Below are 21,362 nucleotides of genomic sequence, written 5' to 3'. Positions count from 1 at the left end.
GCAGTGGTTTAGGGAAGGCCCTTTCCTGTTCCAGCATGACTGTGCCCCTGTGCACAAGACATGAAGAAGAGCTCAGTTTAAAAAAGCCCTGACCTCAGCCTCACTGAACATCTCCGGAATGAACCCAAACATCAGCTGTGACTTTCTTGACCAACATCAGTGCCCAGCCATACAAATACCATCGTCATTTGACTGAAAGGGCACAAATTCCCACATACATACTAACATTTACATTTTCAGTATTTAGCAGATGCTTTTATTCAAAGCGACTTACAGTACTGTGACAGTATTCAGTCTGAGCAATTGAGGGTTAAGGGCCTTGCTCAAGGGTCCAACAGTGGCAACCTGGCAGTGGTTGGGCTTGAACCAGTGACCTTTTAATTACTAGTCCAGTACCTTAACCACTAGGCTACAACTGCCCTTACATAAAGACTGTTTTTGATATTAGATTTCCGACAAGTTTATGGTCAGGTCTCCAAATACTTTTGGCCGTATAAGAGACGTTGTAGCCTAGTGGTTAAGGTACCGGACTAGTAATCAGAAGGTCGCTGGTTCAAGCCCCATCACTGCCAGGTTGCAGCAGTTGGTCCCTTTAGCAAGGCCCTTAACACTCAGTTGCTTAGACTGAGTACTGTAAGTCGCTTTGAATAAAGATATCTGCTAAATGCCAAAAATGTAAATGTAAATAGTGTAGCTGCAGTTGGATCCTTAAACAAGGCCCCTTCATCCGCGTAACTCCAAGGGTGCTGTATATTGGTGGACCTGTGCTTTGATTCCAGCCTCAGAACAAGCTTGGATATGTAAAGATGTGCATTTAAGACAATTTTCTTCTATAAGATCTGCAAATGTTATTCAAGTAGCCAAATTATATGACCGGAATTATGTGGACAACCCTCATAACTATTGATGTGTTTGATTGAGGTGTTTCAGGTGTATAAAATCTCTATGGTTGGTGTTTCCAGTTCCAGCATAACCAGCACCATTTCTATAAAGACGTGGTTCTACGATCCTGTTGTATAGAAACTCCAGCGGTCTGCACAGAACCCTGACCGCAACCGGAACATCAGCTGTTAGCCAGGCCTTTACATCCAACATTACCTGACCTCATGAAGGTTTCTGGATGCAGAAGTTGAAATCTAGTGGAAATCCTTTCCAGAGCTGTGGAGGCTGTTATATCTGTCCAGCCAGCTCATGGATAGGCGTCCACATACTTCCAGCCAAATAGCGCAAATTAAATACGTAAATAAATAAATTAAAGACGCTCGAGGTCTTCAGGACTGCTACTGAGTCCACATAGCTCTTCAGTATGTGCTGGACGATTCAGCCCAAACCAGAGCCACTAATGAGGAGATAATAGCTCCACTGAAATGTGACTGAAACTCGCAGACGTTCGCTGGGGACACGGAAGACAGATGGATCACCGGCGAAACGTTTTACACACACACATACACACACACACACACACACACACACACACACACACACACACAGTCTTAGCTCTCACTTCCTGATATTCTAGCATAGGAATGAAGTGCAGATTGCTTGAGTCTAATCCAACAAATGTGCACATACGGTGCATGAACATCAAAGCTGTGTAAGTACACAAGACTTTATATACTTTACTTTCTAAATAAAAAGCACTTTCACCACTGTAAATTCGGCCACGTTCCTCCCACGTTCCAAACCTAGTCCTCCTCATCCCAACGTTATCCCAAAACCAAGCACTCCAGATTCCTCCTGCTTCACCAGTACGTCCTGATATACAAACACCTGATCTGTTTATCAAGATACAGTCCAGGTTCATTTATTCACTGTCTGTTTAACCACCACTTTATCCTAATCTGGGTCACGGTGGGTCCAATTCACTGGGTGAAAGGTAAGACAGGTTGCCAGTCCATCACATAGCAAGCACACACACATTCACACCTAGGGCAACTTTAGTTTCTCCAGTTGACATGACTGCATTCTTTGGACTGTAGGAGAAAACCGGAGCATGACATAGGGAGAACATGCAAACTCCATACAGAAAAAGGCCCGAACCGCTCCACCTGGGAATCAAACCCAGGGTCCACGGCCACCAAAATGGTCCACGGCCACCATAATGGTCAACAGTCATTAAAATGGTCCACGGCCACCATAATGGTCCACAGTCATTAAAATGGTCCACGGCCACCATAATGGTCCACGGCCACCAAAATGGTCCACGGCCACCAAAATGGTCCACGGCCACGATAATGGTCCACGGCCACCATAATGGTCCACAGTCACCAAAATGGTCCACGTTTACCAAAATGGTCCACGGCCACCAAAATCTCATCAGCTGTATTCATGGTAAAGTTTAGTGATGTCATAGAACCTTTAACTCCTGCGTACCCATATTATTTAGCCAAAATTATGTGGAACCCCCTACAAATTATATTCACAGTTCAGGTGTTTCAGCCCCACCCATTTAACCTGTCCTCAAAATGCTCTTTTGACTGAACAGGCACACATTTCCCCGGACAGTCATCCTAGAAGAATGGAGACTGTTTTAGATACAATTGGCAACCAGAACGGCTCCAGATATTAAAATAAGTTGTTCAACAAGCATCTGATCAGGTGTCTATATATTTTGGCTTATAGTGCACTAACCCAAAAGTAGCTCATTCCTGTCTCTTTATTCACACACACACACACACACTGTTTTTTCTCAGCATGGCAGGAGGAACCAGTTCCTCTTTAAAGTGCCCCCTGATAAACAGACACTAGGAGGAAGAGACCCAGTTCCTCAAATTGATTTCAGGGAGAAAAAAAAATTATTCATCCATCTGGACCGGCTTCAGGCAACGAGAGGAGAAGGAAAGATTTTTGAAGTGTGGATGTGGATCAGAAACGGTGGAGGCAGAATAATGTATAATGCATTATAGACAATCATCAGCCATTACAGCGCACCTACGGGCGGCCGATAGATTGAGTCCGCCGGCCTATCTGATTCCTTCAGAGGAACAGACACATTGAATGAATTTAGCGTCACTCGTGGCTTCGACCGGAGCTCGGGGTGAGTCCCTGCCTGCAGGCCGCTGCTTTAAAAAATAAACATTTTAATCTGCTTTCATGTCCTTTAGTGCGGGACTTATTTTGGAGTCTCTCTCGCCGCTACGTATAACGACACGGCCGGGTTCCACCTGAACCGTAACGTTTATGAGCAGGACAACGTCTGACATGATCACATAAAAATCCCTTTGACCTGGGAATCGTTATTACTGACGTCTAAGGCAAAGCTGTGTCTCTACATCGAAGGAGAAATTAAAATCACTCGTAACATCTGAACGTCAGGGAGTGAAACTTGCTTGACTGTGAACAGCTTTTTATATAAACTAGCCCTACGTACTGCTGCGTGTATATTGTTTAGAAAGCACACCAACAGGGTATGAAAGAACTGAAAGCTTTCATGTGTGTTCTAGCAGCTTCTAATTCTAAGTCAAACAAGCCTTTTCATGTGGGCGCAGAGAAGTCAACAGCAGTAGCCAATCATAATCACTCACTCACTCTCACTTTCTTAACCGCTTATCCGATCAGGGTCGTGGGGGATGCTGGAGCCTATCCCAGCTTTTCAATGGGCGCAAGGCACACAGTAACACCCTGGATGGGGCACGAGTCCATCACAGGGCAGACACACCGACACACACACATACACACACATTCACCTATAGGGCAATTCGAGTCTCCAATTGACCTGACTGCATGTTTTTGGACTGTGGGAGGAAACCCACACAGATACGGGGAGAACATGCAAACTCCACACAGAAAGGACACGGACCGCCCCCTCTGGGGATCGAACCCAGGACCTTCTTGCTGTGAGGCAACAGTACTACCCACCGGCCTGCCCCAATCATAATCACTCACTCACTTTCTTAACCACTTATCCAATCAGGGTCACGGTGGGGTAATGGAGCCTATCCCAGCTTTTCAATGGGCGCAAGGCACACAGTAACATCCTGGATGGGGCGCCAGTCCATCGCAGGGCAGACACACACACACACCCATTCACCTATAGGGCAATTCAGTGTCTTAAATTAACCTGACTGCATGTTTTTGGACTGAGGGAGGAAACCCACGCAGACACGGGGAGAACATGCAAACTCCGCACAGAAAGGACACGGACCGCCCCGCCTGGGGATTGAACTCAGGACCTTCTTGCTGTGAGCCACCAAATGATTGATTGCCTCTAAACAGCCATGACGCAGACGTCTCTGTGAGCCTGACTGTATATAAATGAACCTGATGGATCGACACATATAATAAGGACCTTCAACAGTCAGTACTTGACGTCTCATGAGAGACAAACACTATAAAAGAATACCTCCATCAGCACTCTGTGAACTACGGGGTGCAGGAGGAATAATTTCTGTTTCCGTATCAGTGTTGCATAAAGCCGATCTCGGCGCGGCTCTATCAGACACGAAGTGGCATTAATGAGCTGATTCCAGCAGCACGGCGGATTTAAAGACGCCACGCCGCAGCGCAATCATTACTTTAGGGATTCTGCATTAAATGCATTATTATGTGGGCAGATTCGAGAGGCGGCACTTAAGCCTCGCAAAAATGAAAGGCAAAGAATTCCTCCTTTGTAATCTGGGCAGAAGACAATAATTAACAGAAACATTTTAATGACTGGTCTGAAAGGAATAGCTATCAGGCAGAAGCGCGCACGCCGCCAGTGGAAATAACGATCGCCATGCGGCAAAGAAATATTGTAAGCACATCAAACAGTAATTTAGCGCAGGGCCGCGGCTCAGACTTAGGAAATACCTGAACAGGTGATCATTTCACGTCGAGCGCTAACACTACACAGAGCGCCATGGGAGCGCGGGCCGAGACGTGCTATTCAGGCCCATTAAGGGATCAGCTCGCGTCTTTCTCACAGCTAATAGCAGGGTTCTGCCGCAGTCTGAAGCCTTGTCATGGGCAGCGCTTGGCAGACTGGCAGGCACCCACTTGAAAGCCCGAGTGTGTTTAGGGAGACGAGGCAGAGGAGAACGTGGAGACGGGAATCTCGTCGCACCCTGTGATCAGGCGGAGAACGCGGGGTGTTAGCATGCACCACCCAGAAACACACCAACCCGTCGTGACAGGCGGCGTGAGGATTAGAAATGGAACGATTCATTCGTTTACAGAATCAGATCTTCATGCAACAATTACAAATGCTAGAAGGAATTTATGTTAATGAGATGTTGGTGATGATCCACATTGTAAGGAGGTCAAAAAGTATGTGGACACCTGACTATGAGCATATCAAAAGTTATATTTTACTTATATACCTAGTTTTTTGTCTCTACTCCTCTGAAAAGGCTTTTCACAAGATTTTGGAGGGTGCCTGTGGAGATTTGTTCCCATTCTGTGCTTTCTTTGGTGTACACTATATGGCCAAAAGTATGTGGACACCTGATTGTAAGCTTGTTAAAAGTCATATTTGAATACAGGTTGCATTAATGTGAAGTTTTCCCAGCTATAACTGTAAGTCTCCACTCCTCTGGAAAAGCTTTTCACAAGATTGTGTGCCTGTGGGAATTTGTTCCAATTCTTGAAGGAATTTATGGTAATGAGATGTTGATGATGATCCACATTGTAAAGAAGGCGTTGGCTCTCCGTACACAACGCTGAGCTGCACGGAACTTGTCAACGTGTAGGTGATAAGATGCATACGGCTGCTGCCCGCGTGTCAGAGGGGGCATGGGTTAGCTTAGTTCTCCTCAATCAGAGCAGGGATTGGCATTGGTGGAGAGGAAGCATGACGCAATTGGGCAATTGGACGCGCTAAAAGGGAGAAAAAGGGGAGGAAATTCATAAATAAAATATATTTTAAAAAGTCATATTTTAAGTCAGTGAGCATTAATATAAAGTTTTCCCAGCTGTAATTGTAAGTCTTCACTCCTCTGGAAAGGCTTTTAACAAGATTTTGGAGTGTGCCTGTGGGAATTTGTTCCCATTCTGTTCTTCTGACTGGAAAATAGTGTTTCTGTATGTTCTGAAGATAAATAATGTGAAGATAAATATGTTTTGATGGTTTGGGTCACTATTTTCACATCAGGTTTGGTAAATTTCCTTCCTTTAGTCAATTAAAGTCCACACAAAACATTTTGTGTTGGTGCAGAAGAAGCGTGAATTGGAATGCTGACTGTTAACCTGGCAGCACATTATGAATGGAAATGGAAAGATGCTCAGGTGTGGTGTCCGTAAACTTTTGGTCATACAGTGTGTGGCTAAACACTCAGCAGACGAGACTTAGCCTTGGGGCAGAGCCATGATTACTCTCCAGCCTCTATTATTTCACTCCTCTCATCTTGAATCCCATCCTTAGCCGGCAGGTGGGTTTTAAACAAACCCAACAGCTTTCCCACATCCACTCAGTGTGTGTGTGTGTGTGTGTGTGTGTGTGTGTGTGTGTGTGTTTGTGCAGCGTGTATTTATTCACCATTTCTCTCTAATGACTCCCTCTAGACTCATTAAGTGTGTGTATGTGTAGACAGGGGACAGCGGTGCGACAGTGGGGGTCAGAAACACAAGGACCCAAAGCAACAAGCTCCTAACTGGGAGCCTGGCCCTTAACACCAACTCTTCATTAATTATCCCCTTTACACACACACACACACACACACACACACACACACACACACACACACAAACACACACACATGGCTCAAGGCTAGGATATGCTGTTTCAGAAGTGCATCTGAGAGCAGACAGAGACGAATGTCAGAAAGGTTCGTGATTTCAAACCATTTACACTTAAGTAAGGAAAATTTTTTCTTCATCTATTAGGAAAAATAACATCCAGAAGGAATAGTAAATGTATACAGTGCATGTAAATTTAACAGTAGTAATAATAATAATAATAATATAATTAAAATAAAATAATAATAACAATAATAATAATAAAATTATATTAATAATAATAATATAATAATAATAATAATTATTATTATATAATAAAAATAATAATATAATAATAATAATATAAAAAAAATAATAATAATAATAACAATAACAATAATAATAATAATATAATAATAATAATATAATAATAATAATAGAGATAATAAAAATAATAATAATAATATAAAAATAAAAAAATTATAATAACAATAATAATAATATAAATAATAATAATAATAATAATAATAGAGATAAAAATAATAATAATAATATAAAAATAAAAGAATAATAATAACAATAACAATAATAGAAATAATAATAATAATAATAATAATAATAATAACAATAATAATAATAATAATAATAAGAAGAAGAAGAAGAAGAAGAAGAAGAAGAAGAAGAAGTTTTCCTTTTCGTCTGCTTCTGTATTTAGGGGTCACCACAGCAGATTATTCTAGTATAACTGATAATAATTATAATCATAATAATAATAATAATAATGTTCTATTAATCCTGCAAAAAAATCATAACGTTGTAGTTACCAACAGCAGTTTTGCACTAACTGACTAATGTTATTTATTTATGATGTTTAAATACTTTTCCATGGTCCTTTAATTTTTTTGTGCAAATCTTAGTTTGTGCTCATGAATACATTATTTCTTTTGTTCATTCATGTAAGTACAAAGAACAAAGACATGATGTGCACTGGGATTATATTAAATAAACAAGAGAGAGGGTAAATACAGAGTGTGCGTTTGTGTGTGTGTGTGTGTGTGTGTGTGTGTGTTTGTGTGTGTGTGTGTGTGTGTTGAGCACAGTGCGTATTAAGTGAGGATTCAGAACTGAGCCCGAGAGGTAAACACACACCACCCACACCGCGCCTCCCTCTGCATTACAGTCTGAGCTATACACAATTATCTCAGAATTGTTTGAATGTTTTGTGGTGGCGCTGACATGTGTGACTCTGTAAATACAAAAAACTAACTGATCGTTACATGATGAGCGTACAGCAATTCCACTGCTTGTACAAACTCATGTTCAATAAAAGTTGGGACGTTAGGATTATGATTATACATGATTAGCTGTGTCTGAGGGGGAATGTGATTGAGACCCTGCCATGGATTGGTGTTTTGTCCAGGGTGTGTTACTGCACTGCGGCCTGTGATTCCAGGAAAGCCAGACCCATCGCAACCCTGACCAGGATAAAGCAGGATACAACATAGCTTTCTGACACTTTCTTTGGCAGAAGATTCAGAGCCATCAAAACCAGTACAACCAGACATGCTAACAGGTTTTTCCCCAGAGCTTTAACACTCCTTAACCACAGTGAACTTTGTACTTTAAACTTAAACTAATCATCAAACCTCTATACTGTATTACAGTACGTCTTCTGTAATGTAATACTCATTCCCACAGCTGTACAGATGTTGAATTTCTCCTATATTTATATAATTTAATATAATATTCTGTATATAATAGTTGCCATATTTCTATTCTACATATGTACAGGGCGGCACCGTGGCTTGGTGGCTTGATGGGTAGCAATGTCGCAGCATGAGTTTGATTTCCAGGTGGAAAGATCTGGGTCCTTTCTGTGTGGAGTTTGCATGTTCTCCCTGTGTGTGTGTGTGTGTGTGTGTGTGTGTTAATCAGACCCACAGTGACCCTGAATCGGATAAATCAGAATATGTACACATGCACACATCTTTTAACCCCTCTTCTTAGCTTTTTATAATTCTTTATTCTATATTCTTTTCCTGTTTATTGCTTTTATTGCATTTTTACAATAAATACTTCTTTACTGTCTTTGCTGTCTGTCTTGTTTAGTATGTTATCTGTCATACATGTGTAACATATATGTAACATACTTGGCAAAATAAAGTGATTCTGATTCCAATTCCGATTCAGAATTATTTATTCCTAGTTAAATACTTGTATTATTTATTCCTAGTTAAATACTTGTATTATTTATTCCTAGTTAAATACTTGTATTATTTATTCCTAGTTAAATACTAGTATAATTTATTCCTAGTTAAATAATTGTATTATTTATTCCTAGTTAAATACTTGTATTATTTTTTCCTAGTTAAATACTAGTATCATTTATTCCTAGTTAAATACTAGTATTATTTATTCCTAGTTAAATACTTGTATTATTTATTCCTAGTTAAATACTTGTATTATTTATTCCTAGTTAAATAATTGTATTATTTATTCCTAGTTAAATAATTGTATTATTTATTCCTAGTTAAATACTTGTATTATTTATTCCTAGTTAAATACTTGTATTATTTATTCCTAGTTAAATACTTGTATTATGTATTCCTAGTTAAATAATTGTATTATTTACTCCTAGTTAAATACTTGTATTATTTATTCCTAGTTAAATACTTGTATTATTTATTCCTAGTTAAATACTTGTATTATTTTTTCCTAGTTAAATACTAGTATCATTTATTCCTAGTTAAATACTAGTATTATTTATTCCTAGTTAAATACTTCTATTATTTATTCCTAGTTAAATACTTGTATTATTTATTCCTAGTTAAATAATTGTATTATTTACTCCTAGTTAAATACTTGTATTATTTATTCCTAGTTAAATACTTGTATTATTTATTCCTAGTTAAATACTTGTATTATTTATTCCTAGTTAAATACTTGTATTATGTATTCCTAGTTAAATACTTGTATTATTTATTCCTAGTAAAATACTTGTAATATTTATTCCTAGTTAAATACTAGTATTATTTATTCCTAGTTAAATACTAGTATTATTTTTCCTAGTTAAATACTTGTATTATTTATTCCTAGTTAAATACTTGTATTATTTTTCCTAGTTAAATACTTGTATTATTTATTCCTAGTTAAATACTTGTATTATTTTTTCTAGTTAAATACTAGTATTATTTATTCCTAGTTAAATACTTGTATTATTTATTCCTAGTTAAATACTAGTATTATTTATTCCTAGTTAAATACTAGTATTATTTATTCCTAGTTAAATACTACAGTAGTATTATTTATTCCTAGTTAAATACTTGTATTATTTATTCCTAGTTAAATACTAGTATTATTTATTCCTAGTTAAATACTACAGTAGTATTATTTATTCCTAGTTAAATACTTGTATTATTTATTCCTAGTGAAATACTAGTATTATTTATTCCTAGTTAAATACTTGTTAACTGTCTGTTCTGTCCAACCAAGACAAATTTCTTGTATGTGTAACATACTTGGCGAAATAAAGTGATTCTGATTCCGATTCTGATTCCGATTCCGAATGATCTGACTCGTTATCATTTAAGCAGTTAATAAAATATTTGAGCCGGCGTGATCAGGTGTCCCTGTGGTGAACCTGAATGGTGCTTTTGTGGGGCGTGTTTGTCTCTCCGGCGCGGTTAATAAGCTGGTGATGACGGAGCTTAGCGTGGTTTGACCTCTGCTAAAACACTTAGTATGGTGAGGTGAATTTGAGAAGAGAAAGGTCTCAATCAGTGGAAAGAATATTGTGCCTCCTCTCACCGACTGAAGTCTTTAAGAAAAGCATCCGGTCCTGAATGAGCGCGGCGGCGTGTGTTGGGAGTAACTGGAGATCTCTGAAAGGTGTGTGTTCAGGAGCGCTCAGTTCAAAAAGAGGTGAAGAAAACGAGACCCACCGAGTAGGTGAACTCTATCAGGTCACAGAGTTTCTCCTTTACTAATACGATTAAATAAATACCACATATTTAACCTTGTGCTATACATCCAACAGTATTTGGACACCTGAGCGTGAGCTTGTCGGACATCACATTTAAAAAACGAATGTTATTAGAACAGACTGACATCTGTGAGCCGTTCTATTGAGAAGACTTCTCACAAGACTTTGAAATAAGGCTGTGTATGGGAATTTGTGCCCCTGATGTTGGTCAATAAAGCCTTAGTTGATGTTTTGATTCATTCCAGAGCTGTTCAGTGGAGCTGAGGTCAGGACACTGGAGTTTATTTGAAACAAGCTTTTCATGCTATATTTAAACTATATATACACAGATCAGGCATAACATTATGACCATCTTCCTGATATTGTGTTGTTCCCCCTTTTGCAGCCCCATACACAACAAACTGTGATGCTCTGTGTATTCTGACACCTTTCTATCAGAACCAGCATGAACTTCTTCAGCAGTTTGAGCTACAGTAGCTCATCTGTTGGATCGGACCACACGGGCCAGCCTTTGCTCCCCACGCACATCAATGAGCCTTGGCCGCCCATGACCCTGTCACCGGTTTACCACTGTACTTTCCTCGGACCACTGTTGATAGATACTGACCACTGAGCTGCAGTTTTGGAGATGCTCTGACCCAGTCGTCTAGCCATCACAATCTGGCCCTTGTAAAACTCACTCAAATCCTCACGCTCGCCCATTTTTCCTGCTTCTAACATCAACTTTGAGGATAAAATGTTCACTTGCTGCCTAATATATCCCCCCCGCTAACAGGTGCCGTGATGAAGAGGTAATCACTTCACCTGTTATTCACTTCACCTGTCAGTGCTCATTATGTTATGCCTGGTCGGTGTAGCTCACGCATCTGCACAGATATAATTGGCTTTGTCAGATGTAGCCTAGCAGTTAAGGTACTGGACTAGTAAGCAGAAGGATGCTGGTTCAAACCCCTCCACTTCCAGGTTGCCCTTGAGCAAGTTGCTTGGACCATATACTGTAAGTCACTTTGGATAAAAGCATCTGCCAAGTGCGATAAATGTAAAAAATGTAAATATCTAAGCACTGAGGGTGGCCAAAGTTCTTCCCCAAGTAAACAGGACTCACTGCATTTCTGACCAGGATAACCAGATCTGCTGGGTGACCTCTAGTCTGTAGCTTTTACTACGGCTGCGTTTTTAATTGTTCGGTCACTTCAGTGGCAAAACAGAGTCAAAAACAAATGGCTGTAAAAAGCAGCCTGTGCAAACAGCAGCAGCACACACACACACACACACACACACTTTTACACATCTGCACACTGACAATCAGCTCCAAAATACACATTTACATTTAAAACATACAGTGTTTCTACGTGTTTAACCAATGTTCTGCATATTTTAGGGCATTTTTATATAAACACGCAGTTATTTATGCGTGTTATGTTGTTTGCACATTTCGGTACATTCATGAATATTGATTTACAAGCTCAGGATCTTTTTCGACTCTGTTTTGTACTCAAACGATCCCACACGCATAAACATGAACTAACAATAGACTGCAAACAATGAGTGAGCGGCCTCGGCACAGCTTACATTCCCGTCCATCCGTCACATCAAATATTGCCTACGAACACACAGTTGTCAGTCACAGATTGGTCACTTCCTACGACTATTATAATAAATAACTCGAAGCAGATACATCCGCATTGTTTCCAGTCAAACCGCGACTCCATTCAGTCAATATTATGCAAAAAAGCCTGACCCTTGCATGGCTTCTCGAGTCCTGAGAGCCGGTCCGAGGCTTTTGTGCTCGCAATTACAGGCGATAATTGCCATGTAATGAAGTTAAGGATTTGTAGGATTTATGGTGATGCTACTCCCCCATCAGCTTTCTCCTTTCTCACCCTGTATCGTTTTAAACCAGCTCCTGCTTTTGTCTGCTACACAAAAGAAATGCAGACAATATGTGGCCGGCCGGTCGTTGCTTTTACAGCATTGCCCTGTTGTTTTTCACCTTTACGTTCCCCTCCCTTCCTTTATTTTCTCCTCTCATCTAACTAGCCTCATTCTTTTCTCCACCTCCAATAACAGGCTTCCCTTTCTCTCCTCTAGCTGAGTTCGGGGGGCCGGCTTCACTAGATGCTCTCTTTTCAGCCGCCCAATAAGCTGTGAAATGCCCCCACTGTTTAATGGTGTCTAATGATTACCACTTACACTGACCGAGACAATGCAAACGAGGCCTAAACTACCCGGGGGAACCGCATGCGCCCCTCGCGCCACCGAGTCTCATAGCAACTCTGTGAATAGGGGACGAGTCTCGGAGCGAATCGAGGGGACGCGGCCGTGTCGCGTTTTTCAAAGGGAGCCGGGCTCTTCTCACACAGCGGGGACGTGATGGAGTGTTTCGGACACTCCTACTGTACCCGGCCGACCTCTGACCCCGAGCCGAGCTCAGCCGATTTCAATGAACTGAACGCAGGGGTTCAAGGCAACCTCTGACCCCTCCGTAAAGTCTCGGCCAACACTCCCACACGGGGAAAAAGACTTCAAACGCACAAGCAGAGGTCAAAGGTGGAGCGGGATTAAATATTTACAGCGTTATTTATTTATTTATTCTCGTCATATTACAGTCACGTCATCCTGATCAGAAGTCCACCGACACTGTCTGGGAGGTTTGGCATGTTCTGCCCATGTTTGTATGGGCTCTCTGGTTTCCTTTCTCCTTCCAAAATCATTCTGAAAGTTGGATTGGCGGCTTTAAATTGTCCCTGGGTGTGAATGAGTATTTGGGAAAGTAAGTGAGTGACTGAGTGAATGAGTGAGTGAGTGAGTGAGTGGGTTAGTGATAGAGTAAGTGAGTGAGTGAGTGGATTAGTTAGTGAGTGAGTGAGTGGGTTAGTGATAGAGTGAATGAGTGAGTGAGTGAGTGAGTGGGTTAGTGATAGAGTAAGTGAGTGAGTGGGTTAGTTAGTGAGTGAGTGGGTTAGTGAGTGAGTGAGTGATAGAGTGAATGAGTAAGTGAGTGGGTTAGTAATAGAGTGAGTGAGTAAGTGAGTAAGTGGGTTAGTGATAGAGTAAATGAGTGAGTGGGTTAGTGAGTGAGTGGGTTAGTGACTGAGTGAGTGAGTGAGTTAGTGATAGAGTGAGTGGGTGAGTGAGTGAGTGAGTTAGTGATAGAGTGAATGAGTGAGTGGGTTAGTTAGTGAGTGGGTTAGTGAGTGAGTGATAGAGTGAATGAGTAAGTGAGTGGGTTAGTGATAGAGTGAGTGAGTAAGTGAGTAAGTGGGTTAGTGATAGAGTAAATGAGTGAGTGGGTTAGTGAGTGAGTGGGTTAGTGAGTGAGTGAGTTAGTGATAGAGTGAGTGGGTGAGTGAGTGAGTTAGTGATAGAGTGAATGAGTGAGTGGGTTAGTTAGTTAGTGAGTGAGTGAGTGAGTGAGTGAGTGAGTGAGTGAGTGAGTGAGTGGGTGAGTAAGTGAGTGAGAGAGTGGGTTAGTGATAGAGTGAATAAGTGAGTGGGTAAATCCAGGTTGCAATATAATAGTGGTATCTTCCCCAGGGTGTATTCAGGTTTTGCATCAGGGTTTCCAGATGCCACCAAACCCACCACAACCCTGACCAGAATGCATGACTGGTGTAGCTCCATAGTTGCCCCAGCTCTACAGTGTCCCAGGTTTGATTGGTGACCGTATACCTCCATTGACAGAAATTTCAAGTATGTATTCTGTTCTTGCAAAAGAAAGACTACCATTGACTCTAGTCCCACCAAGACCCTGACCAGGATAAACAGTAGTCCAGCTTAAGATGACATGATGCTATTCATTAGCAAATAATTGATATTGTGTATTATATTATAGAGTACAAGACTGTTTATAGTGCTGATAATGCTGTTAATTATCCACACAGAACTAAACCTTAGATGTAAATAGGGTTGCCAAGTGTCCAGAAAGTAAACATGGCCAGGTACCATCTTACTAGTTTAGGTTCAGTCTAGACACTACTGATGTGTGACATGATTGGTATTAGATGCTGTGTATCATATTATAGAGAATGCTGTTAATTAACCACACAGGACAAAACTTAAGATGTAAATAAGGTTGCCAGGTCTCCAGATATTTAACGTGGTCTGGTACCATCTTACTAGTTCAGGTTCCGTCTGGACCATATTGATGTGTATCATATTATAGAGTACAAGACTGTTTATAGTGCTGATAATGCTGTTAATGATCCACACATAAGAAATTCAAGATGTATATAGGGTTGCCAGGTCTCCAGATATTAAACATGGTCTGGTACCATCTTACTAGTTCTGGTTCAGTCTAGACTCTATTGATCTGTATGGTAGGTGTAGTGATTTTAAACATCCAAGTAAGCCTTATTTATGGTGGGATCAGGATGAAAAGCTAAGCAAAGCAACGGCCACTGTGCTAATCTGGCAACATACAACAACATGAGGTCAGCAGTGCCCACAACAATCACTGATCTGGGTGACTGGAGGAATCACAAGTGTAAAGTAAGGCAGGATCGAATTTTCTAGACATTGCTGCTACTGGTGTTGGTGGAGGGTCTTCGTATCCTAAAATAAAACATATATAATGTATAATATATGTGTCTGTAGCTGTGTGTAGCTGTGTGTATCTGTGTGTAGATGGATGTGTGTGCTGTGGTCTGCTGCAGGTGGATTGAACTCTCTTCAATGGGAGAAAAAAGGAAGCAATGATCTGCCGAACTTCAAACAGACCTGCTGCTCTGCTCCTCCACGTCCCTCAGGTCTCCAGCACAGCCATCTAACCGTGTGTGTGTGTGTGTGTGTGTGTGTGTGTGTGTGTGTGTGTGCATGGTTTAAACAGTGTGTGCACAGTCTCTTGGTAGGAAATAGAGGAAAGAAGCTGCCAAATAAGCCAACGGCAGCAATTAGTGAGAGCTGCTTCATGCAGTATAAGACAGGAGACATGGCAAGGGCACAAGCAGGTAAAGGGGGGTTGACAGTATATTTATATATAACACATGTATGACAAATATATAACATTATAATATACATTATTAATCCAATCACAGGGCCAGCCAATAGCATCTCTGAGATTCAAACCTGGATCTCAGTGACCGGGATACCGCTACTAATGATCAGCACAGTGGGGCAGTAGGTGGTGTTGGTGCCCACACTTATCATGATCATTATTATCTATTTATCCATGTGTGTTTTCCCCTGGACACTCCAATTTCCCCTCGACCTTCCCGAAAAACATCACAGCGTCGGCCAATAGCACCCCTGAGATTCAAACTTGGATCTCAATGGTGGTGGGCGGGTGTAACAGACCGCATACGTATGTGACCACCGGGGGCACAAGCTTGTTGACCATCCAATTCCAAATCCACGGTCATTCAGTTGGTTATGAAGCCCCCCCTCCTTCCATTTTGGCTAGAACACTTTCCATTCTTCTAGGAGAGCTTCAAATTTTTTGAATCTGTCTGTAGGAATTTGTGCCAACTCAATGGAAGGGGCACATTCACAAACTTTAAAGCATATCATTTCTGGTATATGATTGATGTTATACACCTGTTATCAATGAGTGTAGCTAAAACACCTGAATTTCATTATTCGTAAAGGGTGTCCACATACTTTTGGCTATATACATTTATATATTTGGGGGAAATACTTGAGATCTGAGCTACACAGAGAGACAGATGGCAGCGGAACCCGCTCTCCGGCCGAATGCCAACGTGTGCCTGCAGAAACCCCAAACAGTGCCATTCAGCTAGGTGGAAAGTGTTCCCCCCGGAGAGGGACGATGGGAGCAGCAGCACTGTGAGAGACTATACTGGGAGGAAGGGGGGGTCTGTAAAGTGACCTACAGCAAGGCAATCTGTCATGACTTAGGTAATTATCCTCAGTGTGTGTGTGTGTGTTCAATCTGAAGTAAATCTGTCATCGTTCAGGCTAATGATATCACCACACATCCACACCACCAACGTTCCTACAGACACAAGTGATAAATACCTGCAGATGCCTTTATCCAAAGTGACTTGCAGTACTGGGACAATTGAGGGTTAAGTGTCTTGCTCAAGGGCCCAACCTTTTAGTGATGGGGCTTGAACCAGCGACCTTTCGATTAATTGTCCAGTACCTTAACGGCTAGGCTGGAACTGCCCGAGTAGACAACGGTCCAGGTTATATAAACAGTGTAGATCAGTAAGTGCTTGTTAGTTCCTATTTACAGTTGGTTCCTTACATGGTGAGAAGCTAAGATGTTCAAACAGACGGAGGAAGTTCATTCCACCACCCGGGTGCTGGTACAGAAAACAGCCTTGATGCCCGTCTTCCTCGAGTGCCCGACTTGTGGCTAGAAGGTTGTGTGGTACACAATGGAGTTACGTTTCTTATTTTTCTCAGCGGTAATCAAACACATCATGTTTTTATATGTTTGATAACTTTCATTCCAATAGAAAAAGTCGTTGCTCTGGCTTTGAGCGTTGAGCACCCTGCGTATTCACTGCTTTGCCGCTCCACTTTAACAGCTTGCCGCTGAGCTCAAAGCTCAATCTGATCGAACTCTGAGCCAGTTTCTTGCTGACCTTTTCAAAGCGACACCAATGAGGAGCAAAACCAAACTATTTTTATATGACACAGACATAAAAATAGAGGAAAAATTTATTCTTACAGTTTCGAAAAGCCCTAAATCATTTAATTTCACTTTAAAACAGCATCATGATATTTGATACTTGCATTTATACAGCCTAAAGGATCCCTGAAATCACTAGTCAGGACCTCCAAGCTAGATGGCGCCCAGCCGACTGGTGTCAACACCAAGTTTCGGACCAAGGTGTTTAGAATCTCGGGGCTGGTGTGCTAGCAGAATATCCCACTGAGCCACCTGGGCGCCCAATCCCACTTTCTTTTAGCTGGGTCTTCATCTTCTCGTGTCTCCAAATGCAGACTTTTCACGATGTAAACTAACGGTGCATAATGTATATATCTTTCTCTATAAATATACAAAAGCAATGTAAAATATTTTTCTTCTTCTTCTTACTAGACATATTACTTACTACAGTAGGTTCTGGAACATTCTGACCTCTTTCAACCGCTGTTGTTACTCTGTGAAGGTTAGCAACTCCAAAAGTCCATGGTCAATCATTCAGTCCCAAAAAAAGAACAGGTACAGAAACCACTGAAAGCCTCAGACTGTCATGAACACACACAGCTCCATACAAAGAAGTCCTTCCTTTGTATGTAACATTTTCACTTTAATGATATTTTCACTCTTTTCTTTTTAGTTTTGACCTAAAGTATCACCTAAATCCCGTGTTTTGTCTCGAATCGCCTCTAAATTCTTTGATTTGGTTCGATGGGACAGGTCAGACCTCCTCTGCAGAGATCTGCATTCAGGATCGTATGAGCGTATCTTCCTCCCCGACCCCTCCGTGAGGAGAGTAAACACAGCGTCACTGATCTAATTGCATTATACGGGGGGGCTATCAGCGGTCAAATATTTGCTAAAATAACAGCCCAGCACAGACGGCCCCGTTGAGCTTGACCGCTGCGGTGTTCGATCGTGTCCTCGCGAACTGTATCTTATTTACCCTTCCCCAAAGTTGGATTAATGTTAGTAAATGTTGGTCAAGAAAGCATCAATTGATGTTTCAGTTCATTCCAAAACTGTGCCAGCTGGAACAGGGAAGGGCCTTCCCTAAACTGTTGCTGCAAAGTTGGAAACATAGTTTCCTTTATTTAACTGATTATGTCTGAACACTCCTGCTGCCAGATCAAAGGAAACAACACAGATGAAAACACTGATCCATCTGAAGTCATCGGTTTAGGACCCAACACTAGTCCTAAAATAATGAATGTGATAAATGAGTCAGTAATTAGGACGTATTAGCAGCTGAGCAGCATCTGGTGAGATCAGCACCGACAGGTGATAAAACAAACACTCTGGGAAGCATCGAGGGTTAATCACACCATTAACTAAAAAAAGAAATCACACACGTGCTAATTGGCTGGTGTGTTTGCGCTCATGATGGAGGACGTTTGTTCCCCTCTCTTTGCCTGCTCAATAAAAGTTTGTGTGGAACAGCAGGGGCCAACCTGTCCAAAACGTCTTCAGTGGACCCCAAATGCAGTCTTGTACAGGAACCAGATGTTGGATATGTTGACGTGACCTGTTTTTTCTTTTATTTAATAATGAATTAGCCACTTAGAAAGTGAGCTTGTGTGGCGTATTGCTAAGAGTCATGCTGCTAAGAGTTTTGTATTTATTGTTGTATTTACACTGTTTTGTATTTACACTGTTTTTGTCTCGCACTTTTTGTACCGTGTTACACCGTGATCCTAGAGGAACGCTGTTTCGTTTCAATATGTACTTGTATGTAGCTGAAATGACAATAAAACCTCTCTGACTCTGACTGACTCTGCTGGTAACAGCACTGTCTGAGTTCTAGGGGTTCAAATCCCGGACAGAAGATGCATGCCGTTACGTGAACGTAGCCATTGTAGGGACGTGTATCAGTGCACCCTTAGTGCAGGTCCCAAGCCCGGATTAAAAGCAGGGTTGTGTCCGAAAGGGCGTCCAAGGAAATAAAATCTGTGGTTGTATGATCCACTGTGGTGATGCTTAATGGGAGCAGCCGAAAGGAATCGTTCAGTGATCTAACCACCACCCATATCAGCCAATCAGGCCTGTATGCAGACACCTCGCTGGATGATAGCACTGCTGGAGATTCGAACCCTAGATTCCAGTGGGTGGGCTAGCACAATTCACCACTCCAACCTTGCAGGAAGAGTTCATTAACAGCTAAACTTTTATTAACGTGAACATTAATAAACATTAATTTTAACATGAAGTTTACATTTTAGTCCTGGAGACCTGGGTTCAATCTATAAAGAGTTTGGCTATTCCCCTCCAAGCTGTGGCATGAGTAGCTCATTGGTTGAGGTGCTGGACTAGCAGTCATAAGGCTGCTGGTTCAAGCCCCACCATCGCAAAATTGCCCTAAACTCTCAGTTGCTTAAATTGTAAGTCGCTTTGGACAAAAGCGTCTGGTAAATGCTGCAAAGGTAAAGTTTGTGGTGCCATGATATAGACGTGGGTATATAGAGTTAAGGGCCTTGCTCAAGGGCCTAACAGTGGCAACCTGGCTGATGTGGGGCTTGAACCAGCAACCTTCCGATTTCTAGCCCTGTTCCTTAACTGCTGAGCTACCACTGCCACAAGTTTGGGATTTTATTTATTAAGATTTCTGCTTGTGTGACTGAATGTATGTAGTTCTGATTTAAAAATACACATGCAGCCACTAACACCACAGCCTCGTAATCTTAGTTTATAATCCTGATCTACTACAGTGGGTGACTTTTTAGTTAGAATGCAATCTTAACAGTACGTGGAACAGTTGTCTTTTGTATAGATTGGGAGAAATTAGCACCTTAAAGCTGAAATGGACCAGTATGGGGCATTTTTTGGCCTGATGGCCTTTAAACCAGTGGCTACACAGCATGTCATGCTTGCTTGACTCAGGACAGTGTCGGCTGTGTTCCATACAGGGTGTCTTTGTTTGAGCGGGTCCAGTTAGACCAGCCCTATTATTATAAACACAGAGAAGACACAGACTGTAAGCAATCATAACGATTAATAAGGAATTTGGCGCCCATGTTACAGAACTGAATGATATTACGGAACTTTGACGTTTGAAGCCTCTAAACTCGAAGTCTTTGAGACTCGACAACCTTCGTGGAGAAATCTGTACCTTTAAACTCGACGTGTTCAGCATTTTTTTTAAAATGTATTTATTTCATTTCAAATTCACAATGAACAGCCGCTTTGTTCAGCGCTCTGCTTGAATACAGACATCCTTATGGGAAAAAATACCTTAAAACTCGACACCAGACCCAGAACCAATTGATGTCGAGTTTCAAGGTACCACTGTACTTTATTATCGTAATCTCTTCAGGTAGGTGCCGCCCATCCTTCTCATTTCTTTCTTTCTGTCCCTGACACGTCCACCGCCCGTGTCCTGTTGCTTTTGTAATCATAACCCTGGAGGATTTCGGTGGGACGAGGACCCCGCGAGCAGGGATGGAATTTCCTCAGGTTGGATTTAGGGATTTTCGAGTGAAGTTTGGAGTCAGGAAGCAGAAACATATGGGCAGCGCTCACTCATACGGCCAACATTCTTTGGGATATTACATCTCGTGATCGGGCGATGAGGCATTTCCTTACTGATCGTTCGGCTTTCAGCACGCGTTACTTCCCAGAATCCTTCTGATTTATTATCGTTAGTGGAAAAACCATCCGATAAATTATTTGAAATCAAACGGCTCTAATATGAAATACACGTGTTAGACAGAGAAGACTGGAGGCTCGGTGGTGCAACTGGAAGAGTCCTGGTGACCTGGGTTTGAGCCTCGCCTAGTTAGTCTGTGTTAGACTTGTTTAGGGGGGCAAACACTTTATAAACAACTTAGTTATACAGGTAACGAGACTTGCAGCACAGTGGCACAACTGATGGAATGGGTGCCGCATTAAAACACGAGTCCTGGAGACCTGGGTTCAATCTTCAAAAAGTCCTCCAAGCTGTGGCAGTAGTAGCTCAGTGGTTAAGGTACTAGACTAGTAATCATAAGGCTGCTGGTTCAAGACCCACCATTGCAAACCTACCACTGTTGGGCTCCTCAGCAAGGCCCTTAACTCTCAGTTGCTTAAATTGTAAGTCGCTTTGGATAAAAGTGTCTGCTAAATGCTGCAAAGGTAAAGGTAAGGTAAAGCTTGTGGTGACAT

The sequence above is a fragment of the Trichomycterus rosablanca genome, chromosome 2 (genome assembly GCF_030014385.1).
Source record: "Trichomycterus rosablanca isolate fTriRos1 chromosome 2, fTriRos1.hap1, whole genome shotgun sequence".
Lineage (NCBI taxonomy): Eukaryota > Metazoa > Chordata > Actinopteri > Siluriformes > Trichomycteridae > Trichomycterus > Trichomycterus rosablanca.
Note: the sequence above shows the minus strand (reverse complement) of the source record.